The sequence below is a fragment of the Chinchilla lanigera genome, unplaced genomic scaffold (genome assembly GCF_000276665.1).
Source record: "Chinchilla lanigera isolate Chin_1 unplaced genomic scaffold, ChiLan1.0 scaffold00007, whole genome shotgun sequence".
In the NCBI taxonomy this organism is placed as follows: Eukaryota; Metazoa; Chordata; class Mammalia; order Rodentia; family Chinchillidae; genus Chinchilla; species Chinchilla lanigera.
Window position 1 is genome coordinate 14,742,985 of NW_004955408.1, and position 20,474 is coordinate 14,763,458.

Genomic DNA, 20,474 nt, shown 5'->3' on the forward strand with positions numbered 1-20,474 from the left:
ATCTTAGTTTACTGAAGAAACTCCAGGCTGATTTCCACACTATTCATTCTTATATTTAAATTTTTAATGAATAGTTTGATAATTTTCTTCATTATGAACCCCTAAAATTGAATTAATCTTTAGGCAGCATAAAAAATCTTGGTATGCCTGAATTGTATTATAAAGTAATTAAAATACTCAGTGCTATCAGGAATGGAGAACAGACACTTTCCTCCAATCCCAGTGGGAGGTGACTTGGAATGACTGCTGTAGAAAGCTACTTAGCTGTATCTGCTAAGGCTGAAATACACATACCTTGTGACTTAGCAATTCCACTTTTAACTATGTGCCTAACAGAAACATATATTGTACACTAAAAGATGTGTTCAAAACTACTCCTAAGGAGCCGGGTGTGGTGGTGCACACCTGTAATCCAGCACTCTGGAGGCTGAGGTAAGAGGCTTGTAGTGAGTTCGAGGCCAGCCTGAGCTACAAAGTGAGCTCAAGTCCAGCCTGAACTGCATAGGAAGAGCCTACCTCAAAAAGACAAAACAAAACAAAACAAAACAAAACAAAACAAACAAATAAACAAAAAGCAACCAAAAACTACTCCTAAGGGCTGGTGATTTAGCTCAGCGGCACAGCTCCTGCCTGGCAAGCGCGAGGTCCTGAGTTCGGTTCTCCGCACCAGCAAAAAAAACAAAACAAAACAGAAAACCAACTGCTCCTAGAAGCATTATTCATAATGGTCCCAAACTGGAAGCAACCTAAATTCTATCAAGTGTAGAAAACAAAAATAAATTTATGATGTATTCACACAATATAAAATCAAACACAAATGAAAATAAGTAAGTGTTATATGCAACAGTATAAATTCTTTGCACAGCTCAGACTTGCCTAAACTTTTTCAGAGCTCTAGCGTCTCAGCAGGCTTTTCAGAGTCATCGTGCCAAAAGAGACCTAACCGTTTGTATTATTAAGTAGTAAGGTCCCAAAGACATAATGAATATTCCCCTCTCAACAATTTGGCAGCCATATTAAAAATATAAATAAACAAGAAAAAACCCCTAGTATATTTACTTCATTCCTAAATAAGAACAATAACTTAACTAAAGGGATTGTGTGTCCCTGTTGAGGATAGTTTAGCCCAGACTTTGAAATCAAAATAGATATACTACCTTCATTTTCATTTCACATTGATTTTATGTGTGTATCCGATTTTAATCACAGTTACTCTTGGAAAACCTGGTACAGTATTTCAAAGATATGACACCATCAGAAGGAAGGTACTGAAATCTAATTTTGAAACTGAACTATCATGAGTGGGTACTTTATTCAGTGTCTGGCAGTTATTACTATATTTCTCTGGAAGCTAACAATAGCCTTCAGTGCCTTTATGAACAAATTCCAATACTCTGATATACTCCGGCAATACAGTCTGGGAACCAAGAGTGTAGACATGAGGTTGAACAAAACAAGCCAGACACAATACAAGGGAGTATGTCAGTGTGATTCTGCTCACAAGTTTAAGAAAGGCAAATTTAATTCTTAGTATTAGAAATTAGGGTTGTATTTGCATTTGTGAAGATGAAGAGGTGAATAGCTGGGAAAGGACACAGCAGGAACTTTCTAGAAAACTGGTAACATTCTATATCCTGATCATTGGTGACTATATGGGTATACTTACTTTGTTCTAATTCATTAAGCTTTATACTCATGATTAGTCTATATTTTGGGTGTGTGATATATTAAGAAAAGATATATTAATAAAGCAAAATCATCCTAAACAACAAAACATAAAAAATTATACTTCAGGTGTGGTACCCTCTCTGATAGTGAAGCCAAATTAAATAAAATAGTCACTAGTTATCTGAAGAAGATAAGTTTTTAGACTCCAGTTGATACCTGAAACTATGGATAGTATTAAATTCTGTATGTATTATACAGTATTTTCCCACATATGCATATCTATGTTAACGTTTACCTTGGGATCAAGATTAAGATTGATACTAAGATCAACAGCTAACAGTAAAATAGAACAATTATAATGTTGTACTATAATAAATATTTAAAATTAGCTATTCCTGAAACTTTCCAGTGATAATTTTTGAATTATAGTTGACTGAGCAACTATAACCATGAGAGAGTAAAAATATGAATTAAGTGGGAGCTAATATACTTCTTTTGTCTTCCTTCACAATAGCGTACATTATTCTACAACTGTACTGTCTTCTTATGTTCTGCTGTCCCTGGCTAGACTGTTAATTTGGGGAAGATAGGGACTATGTCCCATTTATAAGTATCTCTAATTCTCTAGAGCTTCAAGTGTGACAATACAAAAGGTGGTTAAATATGTGACAAACTTTAATATAAAGAGTGCTACCAGACTCTGGTATGTTGCATATATATAGTCTTTCTTTAAAAAAAAATCTTTCATTTTAACAATATTGATTTCTAATCGCCAGAGAGAACATGATTTTTAAAGGAAAGGGAACACGAACGCATATACACACATGTACACAGTTCATCAGGCTGGAAGGGAGGATCCTTGGTCCTTATGTTCCTGACATGACTCGGTCAAGGCAAAGAAAAGTGAAAGTAAGGGCAGGATTTACTGCAGAGTGAAACACTACAAAGTGAAAGTGCGTCTTTAAGGGAAAGGGCAGGTAAGAGCCACAGGGACAGCTGGGCTGGTTGTACATTTGTTTTATTGATACGATTTTTGTTAGGATGCTCTGCCTTTTGGGGCCCATCCAATCCTCTTTTTGAGTCTTTTCAGATATCAATGGAAAGAGGAAAAGAACCTGACATAAGCTATATATGCAAGATCTGGTGACATGTTCCCAGGGTCTCTTTGGCCTGAGGGCTCATCAGTGGATATGTTACTGGGAATGTTCCTTAATTAAGGTTGTTGACCATTGTGGATGGATATTAAGATGTTACCTCTATTTTTTTCTTTCTAAAAGCAATGGGCTGTAGGCCGTAGCAACTAAGAATGCTGAGTGTAAAGTGTTTTATTAATAATTAAAAAAAGCATAAATAGTCCTAATATTTTGGCCAAATATGTAATGCAGCTGTTCCCAGTGTCTGACGTTAGGATCTCCTTCTGATGCTTGGGACATTTTTGATCTGACACCTGATGATTATAAACATATAAAAAACCGACTACCTTGTTTCTTTGTTTAACTACAACTGGAAAAGCTTGTTGTTTTTATCTCAGCCGTACTATTGTCTATTAATGTTACTTGAAGTACAGTCCATGAACCAGTGTCAGTTTATGGACTGTTTATTATTGGTTTAAGGTAAGTTAAGACCAGAAATTGAAAATGTGTGATTATAAATTATTACATCCTTGTGTGATATCCAAATATGTCATCAGTAAACTCACTAAGGTAACAATTTGCATATTGTTAAACTTGCATGGTGATTTGTGTATGACATGATCTATATACTCATCACTCTTGATATTGGTCTAGATATTGGTCAAAGATGAGTTGGAAAAATAGACAAAACAACAAAAATACCACTAGTTTCCCCGTTAACTATTAGGAGTGGGAAAAGACTGATGTCATTAGTTTGGGAAACTGAGTGGGGAAAGTTTCCCAAAAGTGGGGAAACTGAGACCTAGATTTCAACCAATTCCTGATTGTCAAGCTGATGATCTTTACACAATAATTCCATCTGCATTCTTTATATTAAGCAGCGAGGTCCAAGGATAATACCAGCATTATTGCTACTATTTAGCAGTAAGTTATGCTACTTTTATACATATCCAAGGTTTATTAGGCAGTACCATACAAAATTATTTTTATAAGTAAAAAACTATAATTTTATCTGATTCAACTCATGAAATGGTAAGGGTGATGTTAATGTTTTTAATCTTTAAAGAAGAAGCATCCAGAATCAGACTTTCTGTGTTCCAATTTATTAGCTCTGTCTCTTCATGCTATATCTGTTTGGCTAGTTAGAGTCTCTCTGGGGTCAGTTCTCGTGCTCATAAAGTAGAGTTAATACAGAACCCACCTCAGAGACTTGTTGAGTTTTTATGATCTTATACAGGGAAAGCCCTTGGAATAGTATGCAGCAGGTAGGAAGTTGCTCAGTCAATATTAGCTGATATTTCCAATACCATATCTTTGATTTCAGAACAATTTTATGTGGCAGGAATATTTTATTCTCAGCTTAGAGATGAAATGGGAGCTCAAAGAGAGAGGAATCTGAACCCTTGCCCATACGATCACAAGGGCATCACAGAGTAATTTTTAATTAAATGTCTGTCTATTCAAGTCAAATAGCCTGATTGAGGTGTTTCATTATAATCACCAAGATTTGAGAGAAATTTAGGTTTTAGGTTTCTTTAATAGTCAGTTACATAAAATGCAGCACAAGCTATTTTATCTTCCGATTAAGAGAAGCTTGTTTCTCACTTTTTTCCTATTCTCAGTTCTCCAGATTGATGAGAATGTGTTAAGCAATAAGTAAGTTAATGGTTACAATTTCTGACTTGATAGCAGTGGAATCTTGTACAAAACCCCTTATATATTGTTTTCACTCTCAAAAGGACCCCAAACTCCAGCCATCACTGTCCTCTGGAATGCTACCTGGGGAATCTAATGCAGCACACTTGCTGATTAGAATTTGTGAAATTAGTATTGTTAAATTTTGTTAGTGTTTTGTATAAGATCAAAGAAACACCATCTTCTCTTTCTGACTTTAAACAGAATAAGTAGTCACATTCCCTTGAGAAACAACAAGATCTGATTGAATTTTTCAGATTTTTCTATTATTCTATCAGGTCCACTTGACAGCAAAGGACAAACTTCTTTTCAAATATTGTAAGCAGATGGATCAGCAATTCAGAAGGAAAAACGTGGGTTATTAAGTAAGAACAAGTCTCTCTGAATATATTTACACCAACTCGTGGAAATCATTGTCCTTAGAAACCTCAGTGACAATCTATTTTCTAGTCTCACTATTGCTGTAAGTTTGACAGATGATAATAAAATACAATGAAATTACCTTTGAGCTCTGAAATGTGTACTGGCTTGCACATTCCTCATGTCTTGATTTTTTTATTTTTTTCACACAGCTGCCTACTTTCAATGCATTCTTAGTCCCTAAGTTTTATGTCAGAGGAATAAAGCTACTTATGCCTAAGCCATTCACTACCATAAAGGTAGGGAATACATATTTTACTGCATGTGTATATGAGTACACATACATACACACTAAAAATACATGCTTAGATACATGTTAGTTAAGAACTGGGATGGGACCTATGATGACCATAAATCAACAAATCTCCTTTGGTGTCATAAGTGAGGCATCTGAAGAGTAGAGAAATGCTATACTCTGAAGGCTACCCAGAAAACTGGTTTTAAAATAAGGCCAGGGAGGGCTTGTGTGTGTTACAAGTAGCTACCATATTCTGAGGACTTAGAAGGCATTTTCCACACATCATACCATTTCCATGATATTGGCATCAACATCATTTAAAAGAGGAGAAAATGACACCTTAGAAAAGCTGCAGCTCGTAAATGACACAAATGCATTTAAATTGCTGATGTAACTAGCTTCTCTAGTCTATCAGCACTTCTCTAAGTACACTCGCCCTTATGTTATGGACATAAGATTTTGTTATTTGGCATGTTGACTGTATAATTATTTTTCTTAAACTTTCTTTAGATTGACTGATTTATCAAGGAAAAATTTAAAAATTATCATTCAGAGTGCCGTAAAAAGTGTAATAAAATATCAGGAAATTCTAACTGCTCCCTTAGGACACTAAGTTTACACCTTTCTCTTTTTGTTGAAAAAGATCAGTAATGATTAGAGAAGTATTTTGGCTCACGGTTTGCAGAGGTTCAATCCATAGTTGGGTGGCTCCAAGACAAGGTGTTGTGGCAGAAGGGCATGGCAGAGGGGCACTGCTCATGGCAGGGCAGGCAGGAAGCAAAGCGCAATCAAAGCAGGAAAGAGGGGATACACCCTTCCAGGCCACCCACCCAGGGGCCCACCTCCTCCAATCAGGCTTCAACTCCCAAAATCATATTTAGCTATGAACTCATCAGGGGGCTAGTCCACTGATGAGTATCACACACCCATGTTCCAGTCACCTCCCAAAGCCCTGTCCGGGAGCACACAAGGCTTTGAGAGGACATCTGGATATACTCCATGACAAGAAGCATGAAAAACCTAGTAATATGAAACAGAGATTTAAGGATTAAATGACAAATAAGAAACGGAAATGTTTTACTATGTGATTCAGCCATTTGGCATCATACCCAAATGTCACTTAAAGTCATCTTTGTCCTACCAAAGATCACTGTGAGTACAGTAGTGTTCTGTTACACTCCCCCATAGAACACTGCAGTTCATGAAACCATTCGGCAGATTCTACCAGCCATGGTTCAATAACTCAGGTGACTCTCAGTGTCACTGGGAGGCCTGTTAAACATAAGGTCGTGAGTTTGATTCCTGGTACGGGAAAAATAAAAAAAATAACATTTAGAGTTATTCTTAGAGTTTCTGACTCAGCATATCCGGGGTGGGGCCTGAGATTTGCGTTTCTCATAAGTTCCTGAGTTACTCCCATACAACTGCCCCCACCTCCAAACCACAAGTGAGAACCTGTGCTCTAGATTTCACTTGGCGAGGAGGAGACTGAGAACATAGGGTGACACGTGTGTGAAAATTTCACCTCAAGCCTGCTAGTGAGGCAAGGAGGGATCTGGAATTTTCTTTGAATCAGTTTAGACAAATAAACACGCAACATACTCTTGTGTTCCTGTGTTGTTTCTTCAATCTAGTTGCAATTGCCAAGGAGGCTGCAAAACTTTGGCTAAGAGAAAAGGACAGAGCTCCATAGTCTCACACTGAGATTTAAATATGTCTGGCTAAGTTTGACTTTCAGGAGAGTGAGTAACAGGGTAGAACCAGTCTCAGAAAGTCCAACCTGCATTTATTTATTCTTGAGTTTTTATTCCCTTTTGATGTGGCAGGAGCCACTTCGAGAAAGATCAGGCGGATGAATTAACCTTGGACTGATAGCTATGAGCCTGCCGTTCTGGTGGAATTCATCGCAGTAACTCAGACTTCATTTCTCTAGATCTGAGTTTCACCATGCAAACAAGGCAACTGGACCAAGCTCCTTTCTCTTCATCAGAGCTCCATTCTTTTGAGAAGGGCAGCCTTCTTCAGATTAATTTATTAGTACTATATGCCTCAAGAGAACACTCTCCTTTTGTGATAAAGGGAATATGCATTCACTAGAAACTCAGCACATAGGTGTCAACCTTCTTTGAAGAGCCTCTTAAGCCTCTTAAACACATGGGGCTACCCTGCTACATTCCTCAGGAAATACACAGTGAGAACTTGAGGAGAGATCTCGAGCCCTCCAAGTTAGAAATCCAACTTAAATCTATATAAATAAAATTGAAATGAATCATTTGATACAGTTTTAAGAAGTCATCCATGGCAATGAAATGACAAACTCAGTAGGTGTTGTTAATTACGATAACAGAGAAAGAAAACAACATCTGCGATTTGTGTGATTAATGATGTGATGTAACAGCGCTTGTGCTTCTGGGGTAACACTCCTAGCACTCTTGACTGTATAAGTTCAAGATCTAGAAATACAGAACGGGTTATGGGAGAAGAAGGGAAGAGGGTGCCAGGTTGGCTACTGGAGGTCAAGTTCTTTCCTAGAGTATTGGAATTCCTCTCCTACTACTTTGTCAGAAATATGCAGCAAATTCAGAAGAAAAAGGAATTCTATCAGGCACACGCAGTGCTGTCGGCTGAACAGCTAGCTGCTCACTCATTGTCTTTTTGTTTGCATTTGGACTTCTGGCTGTAGTAGATATAATGCCAGTTTTCATATCATGCCAAGAGAGGACTGTACTAAATGTGTTCATCACAGACCAACCTATATGCATGAAGCTCTTTTTTTTTCCTGGAGGGAGGGAGGGAGCCACTCATACTGAGAGTAAACACATTTTTCTTTAAGCAACAATTTCCTGCTCTGAACTCAAAGGAAAGCCAAAGTTCCCACCTATCATTTCAAAATCACTACCACAATACACCGCTTTCTAAGTTTATCCAGATGAAATTGGGAAGTCACACAGCGATTTCATTCTTTTCCCTAAGGCTATAGCTTTTTTCTACTTTGAGAATGAGGCACTGACTCCATTTGTATCCTCTGCTGCCCTGGATGAATGCAGGATATATTATTCACCATAAGACATGTTCAGGCACATTTAGGCTGCAAGCTCTGTTGCATAAGGAAGTAGCATTTGTCATCAGCTTATCATAATGAAATCAATCAAAGAAAAATACAGCATTCTATTAGAAAAAAACATTGATCTCACACCCAGAAAGTCCACTGAAATTTAAAATACAGTGTGAAGAAAAATAGTTGTATCTGTGACCTGATTCGGAACTCCAAATCAACGATCAGAGAAGGGATAGTCCCCCATTTTATTGGAGAATCGGGATCTTCTACTTACCGAGCAAAGCGGATGTCCCTACCGAGCAGGCTCCATTTAGAAGCTATGGAAGATAGTGGTTGAAAGTAGTAGTGTTTCTCTTGTACGGCATGGCTAAAATACTTCTCTTTCTTATGGCATTTTTCATTTCTTTGCTTATATTTGATTATGTCGGGGCAAGGCATAATCCCATGGAAACTCAGAGAAGAGACATTGGTATGTAGTAACTGTAACCAATGAAAGAAAAGGGAAAAATAAGCTGCTTCACTAGGCCCAGGGGTGAAAAGAAGAATAGCAAGTCTGTGAGTGTGAGGCCCAGCCCTAGAACAGAGAAGGCAGTGTTCTTGCGCTTGGCTGTACATTTACACAGCAGCATCACTGTTAGACATGGCTCTTGCATTAATTTTTACTTTCTATGAATCAGAGAGCTAACAATATCAAATTTATAGGTGATTTTATTCTGCATTCACGGAACAAAAATGACTTTGTCCATTTACCTTTTGCAATGCCTGTAATTAAGTGGGAGACAATTATAACTTTATAACTCTCTTTAGGGGCCTGGAATGTAATTCAGTTGTTGGATTTCAAGGGCACTTAAGGAAGAACAGGCTCTCGGCAGTGACTTTTATGTTCATGCTAGTGAAGAATTTTCTCCCCTGGCTTCGGAAGTCTCATTTTGGAATAGTCATAATTCTTATTGATTACCATTTGATTAAACAAAATAAGGAAAGTGGGACTAATATATCATACTTATAGATTATACAGTTGCTTCAAACGTACAAAAATCAGAGTTATTTATTGGCTCATTGATAGCTTTGATTCATTTATAATCCCCTTACTGAGTTGCTTATAACTCAACTAATTGGTTAAATGTCATAAGCCAGTTGCTATTTTGATGGATAGTATACTGGTAGGTTTATAAATAACAGAAAAGGAAAATAAATAACAAACCTATTTTGAGGATAGCAAAAGAGGAAAACTATCAAACTTGGGAATAAAAAGAGGTAGAGAGAAACGAATATAATATCCAAGTTTATGAAAATCTTTACTTAAGATCCTCAAGTATTGCTAGGGCAATTGTGAAGTTCATATGTCTCTGTGGACCTTTCCAGACTACTAAGCAGAGATGTGGACCTAAGAGGCACTTTGAAAGGAAATAAACGCCCACATCAGCTTAAGTCTGAATGAAGCCAAGAATCTCTAAGAGCATGGTATTTGCCTAGTAGTTCAAACTGTCCAGAACTTTTTCAAAGGAGCTTGACATTTAATAACCCTTCAACTTCCAATGAGGAGATTTGCAAGCTTCCCTCCTTACTTTCATCACTCTAGGTTCTCTAAGTATCACTATCTTTTAGAAACATTTAAAAAGACCCAACACGTGGATTGTGTTAGCATTTAGATAATTTCCCACTGCTTATTTGAAAGACACCTAGTGAAAACATTGCATATCCAACAGTAGTGACTAGGTAACTAAATTTGGGATTGTCAAATAAAGGAATGCTAGAGAAGTGTATGAAAGAGATCAGGTACACTTGAGGCATTTTGAGAATCTTCTAAGTGAGGAAAGTGTAAGCTGTGCACAGCAAATTCATCCTCACAGTAATGACCCATATGTGAGTCTGTGTGACTGGATATTTGCACAGCACAGTGAGTGATACATTCTTTGATTCCAGCTCCTTCTCGTCATTGCAGAAGGGGAGGAATAGCTTGTTGACTTTTGCTTGGGTGTCTTTGAATTGTTTCACTCATTATAATGAATATGTATTATTCTTTTTTAAAAAATATGAATTTAAAAATCTGTTTATAAAGAATACATTTGGGGTCAAGAACATGTATTTGTTCTTAAATATTTTCACAAGAATATCCAATTATTGGCTCAGGGTCCTTGCCATTTGTACATTTAAGGATAATTTGGTTCAAGAAATAAAAACAAACTCTCAATTGTGAGAGTTTGGGATAAATTAATTCTATTATGGTTTTCTAATTTATACTAATGTATAGAGTATGAGTGAAAAAATAAAAGTCAATGAAATAGTTAAAACAACTATATGTTAAAAAGATACCTACTTTTTCAAGACTCGGGGAATAATGGTAGATGTTACATTGTGGGCATTCTATCAATATTCTAGAAAGATATGAACATTTAAATACAAATACAAAAGACAAATATTAAAATATTGGATTTCAAACTACGTTATAAGTAACAGAAGGAAACTATTGAACATAGAAAAGGAAAACTGTATCCACAATATAAAGAAATTTAATTTTTATAGAGATTGAGAAAATAAATATTCCTATTAATAAAGGGAAAAATTTTTCAAATTCTTCAAAAAATTGAAGTAGAATAAAAATTGTGGGAAAATATTTTATGGCTGTTTTGATAAGTTAATACTGATTTGGCTTAAATACTTTTAGTCATAGAAAGGCAAGGACTTAGATTAATTATCATGAAAGAGGCAAAATAATTTTACTACTTAGAATGTAACGTAACTTGAAGCCTTCTACCTGGCACATACAGTGGCATACTATCAGTGAGCAGGGGTTGGAAGAAGCATTAAATAAACAATAAAAATATGAGAAATTGGTAACTTGGGAGATTAGCCATCAAACAAGTTCCTCAGGTTAAAGAAGATGCACAATAGGCAGTTATCAGGCAAACATCTAGAAGAATGAAATTTCATTTATCAGAACTCTTGTTAGTGGCCTGTAAGCAGCCTAAAAAGAAATTGCATTGTCTCTCTGGTGTAAGAAACTGAAGGTGTAAATAAGAACCCAAAAGTACAATAGATATATTGTGAAATAGGAATTGTTCAAAAGGAAAGGAGAATCAGGGGGAATGAAGAAGAAAAAAAATGAGAAAAAAGGATAAAATGGAAACTAAACCTTGTAAATAAGGAGGGAAAGAGGGGTTGAAGGGAGCGAAAAGGAATGGGAAAAAGGAGGCTCTAAGACATACCATGTACAGTGACAAGTTCCATATGATGAATGTGATCATTATGTAGATTTAAACTGTAGAAATAAACTTAATTTTAGAAAGAAAGATGAGAGACTTCCTAGGTAAATTCCTCCAGATCAGGAGTTCTCAGCAAGATGTAATGTTGTCCTTCTGGGGACAATATCTACAGAATGTTTGGGCTGTCACAACTGCCTTGGGGTGTAGCTGGCACCCAGCAGGTAAAGGTCAGGGGTGCTACTGAACGATGTATAATGCACAAGCCAACTTCCCACAGCAAAGTTACTCATCCAAATGTCAGTAGTGCAGAGGTTGGGAAACTTGCCTAAAATGTTTTCTGAATCCCTAAGGTGATGGCTTGAGATAATTGCAGAATTAATTTAGTTAGTAAATGAGGCAAGTATGGTGAGTCTTTTCTATCTTCTCCAAATTAGGCATAGCTCTTTCTCTAGGTACATGTTGGCCAGACTTTAAAAAAATCAGTATTTGGAAGGAATATGAAGTCTCAGTCTAGTTCTCTGCCAATTAATTTAATTCCTGCAACAATTTTAGAAAGCAAAGATGAAACGACAATGAAAAGCCTTTATACTAAGCAGTATTGACAGGGCATGGCTAGAGTCAAAAGAGCAACTGCAGACTACATACCTCATAGATAGTAACGTCTTAGTCCTTTACTATTAATGATGTGATATTCAGTGTTCCCAAATCAGATGTCACACAGTGGTAATGATCTGCAGACTTTTTTTTAACCTTCGCAGACTTAAAGTTTAGGTTAACTGGCAGCATTTAAATATTGGGAGATTTTCCATCATGATGCATGCACAGTTTTATAGAAGAAGCTAAAAAAGCAAACTGAAAACAATGGAACCGTATTCTCGTAAGAGTTAGCTCCTGCCGAATAATGGCTGCTCACGATGGGGGGAACAATTACCCAGGTTCCTTCCTGGGACTGCTTCAGTAGGTTACATTACCTGCGGGTTTCTGCAGCAGTTCCATTGTACCTTCTGTCTTAAAAGATTATATTCATCCCCTTTTTATTTCACTCATTAGGATGACACCATATAATGATAATGTGTTTCAGAATATGATTTGCAATTTTGCCTAGATTAATTTCCATCAAATCAATTTTGTACCATTTTGGGGCTATTTTAATTTTAATCACAGTGTTGACTTTTCTATGACTTTCTTTTCTTCAATTTTTTCAGTTAATCAAAAGGTGACTGAAGAGTGAAGAAGAAACAAAGTCTCCTCCATTACCCTCTGGGCTACAGAGAGACCATAATATCATTTCCTATTCATTTTGTCAGCTCATTCATTTTGAGAATATAAGATATAAATGCAAATGCCCCCCAAGTAAATATTTTGGCCACTTTGAAAGTGAACTGCTGCAGACGACTTGCTGAAATTGGCATAAAATAAATTTTAGAATAAAAATACTGAATACTGATATTGAAAGTACTTGTAGCCAAAGTGCAAATAGGTATTTTATAACATAAGATCAGGGGCTGAGGATATAGCTCAGTGGCACAGTGCCTGCCTGGCAAGCACAAGGTCCTGAGTTTAATGCCTGGTACCAAAACAAAAACCAAAAAAAAAAAAAAAAAAAAAAACACTACATCAGATCAGGTCATTAGAAGATTGCAAAAAATCTGATTCTTTGAATACTGTTTTGTTCAAATCAATTCACTAGAGGAAATTGATTAGTTTTGATATTCATAAACTATAGACAAGTTTTTATATTGTCTATGTTGTGCAGTAGAGGAAAATTGCAATCATTTTTCTCAAATGTAAGAACTAATTTGCTATTTAGAATATAATTATTCTATTTGTATAAGACAATTTTTCTCACACTTTTGGAATTGGTATCTTTATGCTGAGAATGTAGATTAAATTCATCTATATTTACTATACTAGGGGTTTAAAATTAGAAATTTTTAGAATAATGATTTTTAATTTCTCCAATATCAATATTTCATTACACAGTAATACATATGGCATATTTTTATAACTATATTTTCCAAAACAAAAAGCCAGTGAAAATTTAAAAAAATCTTTTTGGCTTTATTAATTGAAGATAGCTAAGTTATCTGCATGTGCATTTAATCACTTGTATTATATCATTTTGGGTAAAGTCTACAAAGAAAAATCCAACCTTATACATAGTTGAAAAGGTGATGGTTCATGAACCCCCTGGAAAAGGTTTTAGGGACTGTTGTTCCCCAACACAATTATATTTGGCTTATAATTCCCATTTTGGGGGACTGTAATGTTAATTTTATGTAGAGTATTGTCCCCAGATGTTTAATTGAATATTAAGCATTGCTTTGAAGGTACTATTGTGTAGGTATGATTAAAGTCTCTAATGATTGTAGTGATCAATTGGTTTTAAATAGGGAGATTACCCTAAAAAATCTATATGGGCCTGATTCAGTCAATTAAAAAGCTAAAGAAACAGAGCTGAGACTTCCTTGAAGAAGAAATTCCATTTTGGAGAGCAGTATCAGCTCTTGCTTGTGAATTCCAGCCTGTTTTTGTCAGTGGCCTACCCTATGTGCTTCAGACTTGTTTATCCAGCCCCCACAATTGTGCAGGCCAATTCTTTGCAATAAATCTCTTAATAACTTGTTTTTCTCTCTCTCTTCTCTCTCCTCCTTTTTTCTTCTTGTTCGATAGAGTCTCGCTATCTATCCCAGGCTGGACTAGAACTCAAGATCCTCCTACATTAGCCTCCCAAGTACTGAGATGACTGGTACGACCTACCTAATTGGCTTAATATGATAATTATACAAAGCTCACTAAGCAGAAATGGTCACTGTTAGCTCTAACAGGGGAAATTTATCAAATGACAACAGCTATCAGCAGCTCTTAGTCTAGATTCTTAAATTTCTGGTTCCTATTTCAACCCTTTATCAATCTTTTTCCTTTGCCATAATAAGCTTCTAATATGTGTGAAAGCACATTTGTAGATACAGACGTTTTTATCACTTCCTATACACATACCACAAAAGTTTCTTGGAAATGTTTTTTTTTTTTTTCAGGTACTGGGAATTGAACTCACAACCTTGCACTTGCCAGGCAGTCGCTGTACCGTTGAGCTAAATCCCCAGCCCCTTCTCGGAAATGTTAAATGGATATAAAATATCTTTTATACAGATACTCATTGTATATACCAAGAACCAGATATATCAAATATTTTACATATCTATTTCAAACCTATGAATGAAAGTGATAAAAAGAAACATAGGGCTTTGTTTTGTAGTCACAGAGCTTATAAGTTATCTGGGAAAATAACATTAGTTCTTGAGATATGAGATGAGATTTGATAAAATACCAGGTATCTGATTCTATCAGCAATTTTTTGAGCCTCAGGCACTGCAATAGGGTCACATCCATATTTTTCAGCTGCTAGTATTATTTAATGGAATTTTCATCCATACCTGATGCCATTACTTGTCAGTGAGTTTGTGGAAAACAGGGTTCATGACCAGTAAGCAGGTGGTGGTTAATGTTGGCCTGTGGATTGATGGCTGAGAATACAGAGAATGGATAAAAACAGGTGAAAAAGGAAGTGGGGAAGTTTGCAGAAATGGCAAAAATCAAATAATTGAAGGCTTAGACATTTTTAAAGGCAATAAAAGAAAACTGAGTGAGCCGGGGATGTGGGGATGCATTGAGGAGTAACAAGAAATTTTTGTGAAAAACAGATTTCCATGTTTGAAAGACTGAGCAAAGATCCTGTATTTCCTCACAAGCAAGAGAGGGCATTGTATCATTGCTAAGCTTAGGTGAGACATATGTGAGTGTGTGTCCTACTTCTGGCAAATACTAGCTATATGATCTTCAGTATGTTACTTAACCTCTTTGGGCTTCCATCTCTACATCTATGCGCTTTCAGAAAGTGTCACCTTTCATTTCAGGACACATAGACAACTGGTACTATTACTAGGCATCTTGTCACACAGCAAAAAATGTTCATAGGCTAAATCTGACATTTTTTCAAAACTGTACAGTTTTAGTAATCTGTATGTACTGGAATGTGAAGACAAGTAGATCATATATAATATTTTAGACAGCTTGAGAGGGCAGCACTCAGCAGAATTAGGACATAATTGTTTCTTAGTTTAAACTGGAATTTTAGGCTCAGAGACTAGTGGTGTATGTGTTTGTGGTAGAGTGTAATAGATGTGGTTTCCCCTTTCAAAGGAGCTAAGTATTTTAATTGTGTATTCTTAGATGTCATCGATAGAAAGAGCTTTATAGGAATATAAAGGAAAAGATGAAGACATTAAAAGAAATCACATGATCACCTTTTAAAGTAATTTAGTGCTCACTGAATGCATGTACTCAAGTGATTTATAGGGAGGAGGGGTAAGTTTTATCAACATGCATTTTTGTTCAGTCCCTATAGCTATCCAACTCCCACATTTGTAAAGTAGCTGCTTAGGGTAGAGGTAGAGTGAGACCTGGGAATAAAGACACGTGATCTTCATGTAGAAATAAAAGCTTTGTACTAGTAAGATATGCTAGTTAGGAGTGCGTGCAGCTCACTATCCTAAAACTTCTGAGAGAGGACTATGAATTGACAAAGTTAAAAAAATGACCCTGGCCAAAGAAAAGCATGAAATAGAGCCTTCAAGTTTATGTGAGCCATTATTAGCATATCATTGGTAAAGGAGACTGAGATTCATAAAGATGAAGCCATGCACTTGAAGTCATGAATCAGTGTCACAGCCAAGATTACCTTGTAACTTCTAGAAATGCATGTACTTCCTCCCCCTCCCACTGTTTCCTTGAAGTTACACAAATTTCTGTATTTCTGTTCAGTCGTTTCTACCCAGTTCAAACAACATTAACAAAGCAAGAATTCATTAGGTCACAGAACTGCAAGGTTCAGAGATATAGGGGCTCCAAAAATGTCATCAGCTTGGAAACTTCAGATAGGCAGGCAGAGAGGCAGGCGAAGATAGACACAGGCACACAGGCATGCACTCACACACACATGCACACACGCACAGACTCAACCTAGAAACCTAAACAGAAAGTCTTCCCTGACAAATGTTACATTGCCGAAGTCCTGGGAAGACTGATTGGTTCATTCTGAGTTGTATACTCATCCCTAGACCAATCACTGATCCATGCGGGTGGATATTCTTGATTAACCAGTTCACATGAACAACTCTGTGTAGAAGTCAGCACTTTTAACCACACCGAGTGTGTATTCGCGAGAAACTGAGTTTTCTTTTTTTTTTTTTTTTTTTGGGGTTTTCTCCAGTACCGGGAACCGAACTCACGACCTTGCGCTTGCCAGGCAGGCGCTTTGCCGCTGAGCTAAATCCCCAGCCCGAAACTGAGTTTTCTAATCAGAAGGTCGGAGATTCTAGATGAGCTCTGACAAATATACATTACAATCATATTATAAAATGTAACCTGATACTCAAGGACAGAAACTTACCATGCATAGGAGTATGAGCCTGGGCTAGGGTGTTGCTTTTCTTCTAAATGACTGATGACAAAATCTGTAAAAATAAATATGAAGGAAATTTTTTATTTTTTAAAGATAAAAGATTGATTCACTATGATTTCCTTCTGGATAATCTTTTCCATACACGTTCTTAGTATATTAAACATTTTATATTTGTAGATCAGCTTTTGGCATTTAATAATGTTAGTTCTCTTTCTTTGCACATATAGTCAAGATATAATTGTTTGATTTATGCTAAGGCAGGGTCATGCCATTTATTAGCACAGGCTATGAAGATCTCTTTGGGGATCAATCCAGTATTATTTATGTTATGAAATCAAATAGTTAAAATATTGTGCAGTTTCCTATTTGTGGTGTTCAGTGTTTAGGGCTTTGAAGGCCACTGTTTTCCAAATGCTGTTGCCTGGCTTTTGTGATTTTATAGCACATATTTCCTGCTGTGCGCAGACTGCAGTGGGCCTGCCTTATTCTGATTTTCTTTAAAATTTCAATTCACATGAATCTTGATTAATTTGGCTTTAAGAATTTCATGATATAGGTGGAGATGTTGTGGAATCCAGCAAATATGATGTCACATTTAAAGACAAACACAGATTTAAGTGGAGCACAAATTCTCAAGAAATTGTCAGAAGAATGAAAAAGAGGCCCAGGTGCCTTTGTGGACTCAATAGCTTTTATCAGAGCTAAAGAGATAGTGTATAGTCATAGATAGGAGCTGGGAATTTTAAATTAAACATTTCTGAGTTCAAGTTCTGACATCTCACTAGCTGTTTATCTTAAGCAATTTTCTTCAGGTCTTTGAACTTTGGTTCCTTACCTGTAATGTGGGTGCAGTGCTACCAGCTAAGTAATGGATAATTTAAATAGGGTGGTTGGTGCCCTGTAAGCTCCAAGATTATCCGTTGTTTTGTGACAGTCATCAGATAATTTATATAGGGATGATGAAAAAAAGTTAGAGGAGAAATAGCATATAATACAGTTCCTAAAATAGCACAGGCAAGACACATGCAGTCGTGGAGCTGAACGCTAAGTTTCACTGACAGAGGTGCTGGTCTTTTCTATTTTCTCCAAGTAAAATTTTCTAAGTTTCTTTAGTTTCAGCATCCATCTCCCTTTGCATTCTGCATAATCGCAGACAGAGTTAATTCCTAATTATAGATTGCTTACAACATAAGCTGCTGCACTGGTATTCTCTCCAGTTTGAATGCAAGCAGCTTTTCTGTAGAAACTGCATGTTGCTTTTTATTTATTCTCTGTAGCATCATCCTTTGCTTATAGTAATCAGCATTTGTCAATGAATTGGGAAGGTGAAGGAAGTGCTTTTCCTCTTCCAGTCCTTTCAAGTCCGACTAGATTGTTTTACATAAATTGGCAATAGATACATATACAAGTAAATGCTAGGTATGTGGATTGGGATGAAAAAACTTACTATACTGTAAGACTTGGCAAGGTCTCTTTGTAAAGATGTGTATAAGGTCCACAGATATCAAATTATGATTCATTTACTCTCACAAAGGCTCGAATAAGTCTGCATGCTATTACTATTAACATTTCAGGATTCTTCTACATAGAAGGAATGGAAGGAAAGGCTCATGGGAGGAGGGTTTTCTGGCAACTCTGATACTCATGCTTAGTGTCACTGCTGACACCATGGTTTGGACAGAGGCTGAGCAGGAGAGTCACTCAGTGCATAACCCTAATCTGTGGTACAGTGTCTTCTGGCACTTTGGATCAAGAGCAGCAGGATCTGGCTGCCAGTGTGACACTTTCAAGCTTTGTAAGATGTTTCCATGATGCTTTTCCTGTGCAGCAAGAAGGCAACAGAGGGGTCAGGAATGAGGGCGTGTCCTGTTGGGTTTCAACACTGGGAAGAGCTCAGGTACCGCAGATTTGCTGAATACATCCTTATAACCCAAAGAGCCCTGGGGAACACTTCCAAAACCTTGTCACCCATCCCCAGAGCTTCTCACCATCCTACCACTGCTCAATAATCAGTAGCCCCTATTTCTTGCTGTCACTTAACTTGTCTTCCAGCTGTTGTCACCTTCACTTTGTCATCTGTATAGCGTGTTGATTCAGGAGCTCTCATTTCCAGCATTGACTCTGGCTTTTGGTACCCATGCAAGACATGAATCCTGCTTCTGTCACTATTTCAGTAAGAGTCGATACAGATTCCTCACTATGTGTATAGCAGCTCTCGCCCCAGTTCTACACCAAAACAAACTGAATTGGGCCAGATACTATAAGCTGACAACTCATCTTGATTTTCCATCAACATTAAGAGGGGTTAGTATTCTATAATCATTTCAGCTCATTTTTCTGGGAAAATCTGTGGGAAGGAGGCTTTCAAATTATCTCTATGAGATTTAAGGTTCAGATTGTCATCTATTCTCATTTATTTTATATTCTAAGGTTTCTTGAGCTATGATTTATTTTACCCTTGATGTATATCTGTATTAGATATTTTTAATCCCAAAATGTTATAGTGAAATATACAATGCAGGTTACAATTGATGCCATCTTAAACACAAGTTATATGATAGTAATACACCTCATATTATATTAGACATTCTTCATATAGTTTACGGCTTGGCTTTACATTTTCCTGCAAGTATCCTATTTAATAAAACTAAGCAGTGATATTCTTAAGAACAATTAAAACCGACTACATTTTGAGAATTGCTGAATCACAAGGTAAGGGGTGCTTTACACTTGGATTGCAGTTGTCTGCAGTACAAAAGATCCTCCACAAAAGCAACAACATCTTTTTTCTCATCAAGACAGAAAATATTCCTATACTTATCTATTTACTTTAGTTGGATAAGAAAATTTTAAACAAATTGATCTGTAAGACTCCTCCCCCCAATTAAAAGTCCTTCAGTACTTCTGGTTTCTAATTTTTCATGTGAGGAATTGAAGCCAACACTCACCCTGAAAAGCCTAAACAGATTGAAAGAGCGACAGCTCTTCTTGGATCTGTAAGAGGCGAGGACACAGGTACATCCCTGCTTCCCAGACAGAGACAGCCAGAGAACCGTGGCTCAGAGCAGAGAGTAAACCAGAGCAGAGAGTGAAAGGTCAACTAACGTGGGAGTAAATGCTAGGCTAGGAAAACCTGGAAGGTGATTGACAAACTGCTGGAGACTTAACATGTTCAAATCTAAGAATTAAAATCCAGGAGGAGCTAATGAGGGGGGCCTCAACACCTATGTGCATTTTACCTCCAGTATGACCAAGTTCTTATAGCAAATAATAGAGGAGAAACTCCATGCTTCTGTCAGCAAGAGGTAAAAAGGAGAAGTCTGCTCTCTTAAACAAAGTCTGCAGTCTCAGGAGAAACTGCTAATCTGCTGGAGTTTTATCAGAGCCTTACTGACATGAGAGAGAAAAGTACTCAACTCCAACTCACTGCAGCCTTCCACATGGGAGAAGGGAAACTTAGTCTGAGTAGTTCATTATACCATCCTTTCTCATGTAAGAGGGAAGAAAAAACCTGTGATGTCTTGTGATGGTCACAGTTCAGAGACACAAACTCATTAAAAGATTAGAACTAAATTATAGGATCATAGGGCAG

The 20,474-nt window shown here is 36.8% G+C and overlaps 1 protein-coding gene and 1 long non-coding RNA gene across 2 annotated transcripts in view; one reads left to right on the top strand and one right to left on the bottom strand.

The window, feature by feature from the left end:
* The window catches only part of Atp10b (ATPase, class V, type 10B), a 320,484-nt gene that overhangs the window by 247,820 nt on the left and 52,190 nt on the right, over nucleotides 1-20,474 (bottom strand). The window contains exon 2 of the mRNA XM_005376268.1: nucleotides 16,871-16,934. The gene's annotated coding sequence lies outside the window, so the exon portion shown is untranslated. The remainder of the gene's footprint in view (nucleotides 1-16,870; nucleotides 16,935-20,474) is intronic.
* LOC102028499 overlaps nucleotides 1-20,474 on the top strand; it is a 92,471-nt gene that overhangs the window by 58,332 nt on the left and 13,665 nt on the right. The gene's annotated exons all lie outside the window — the stretch shown is intronic.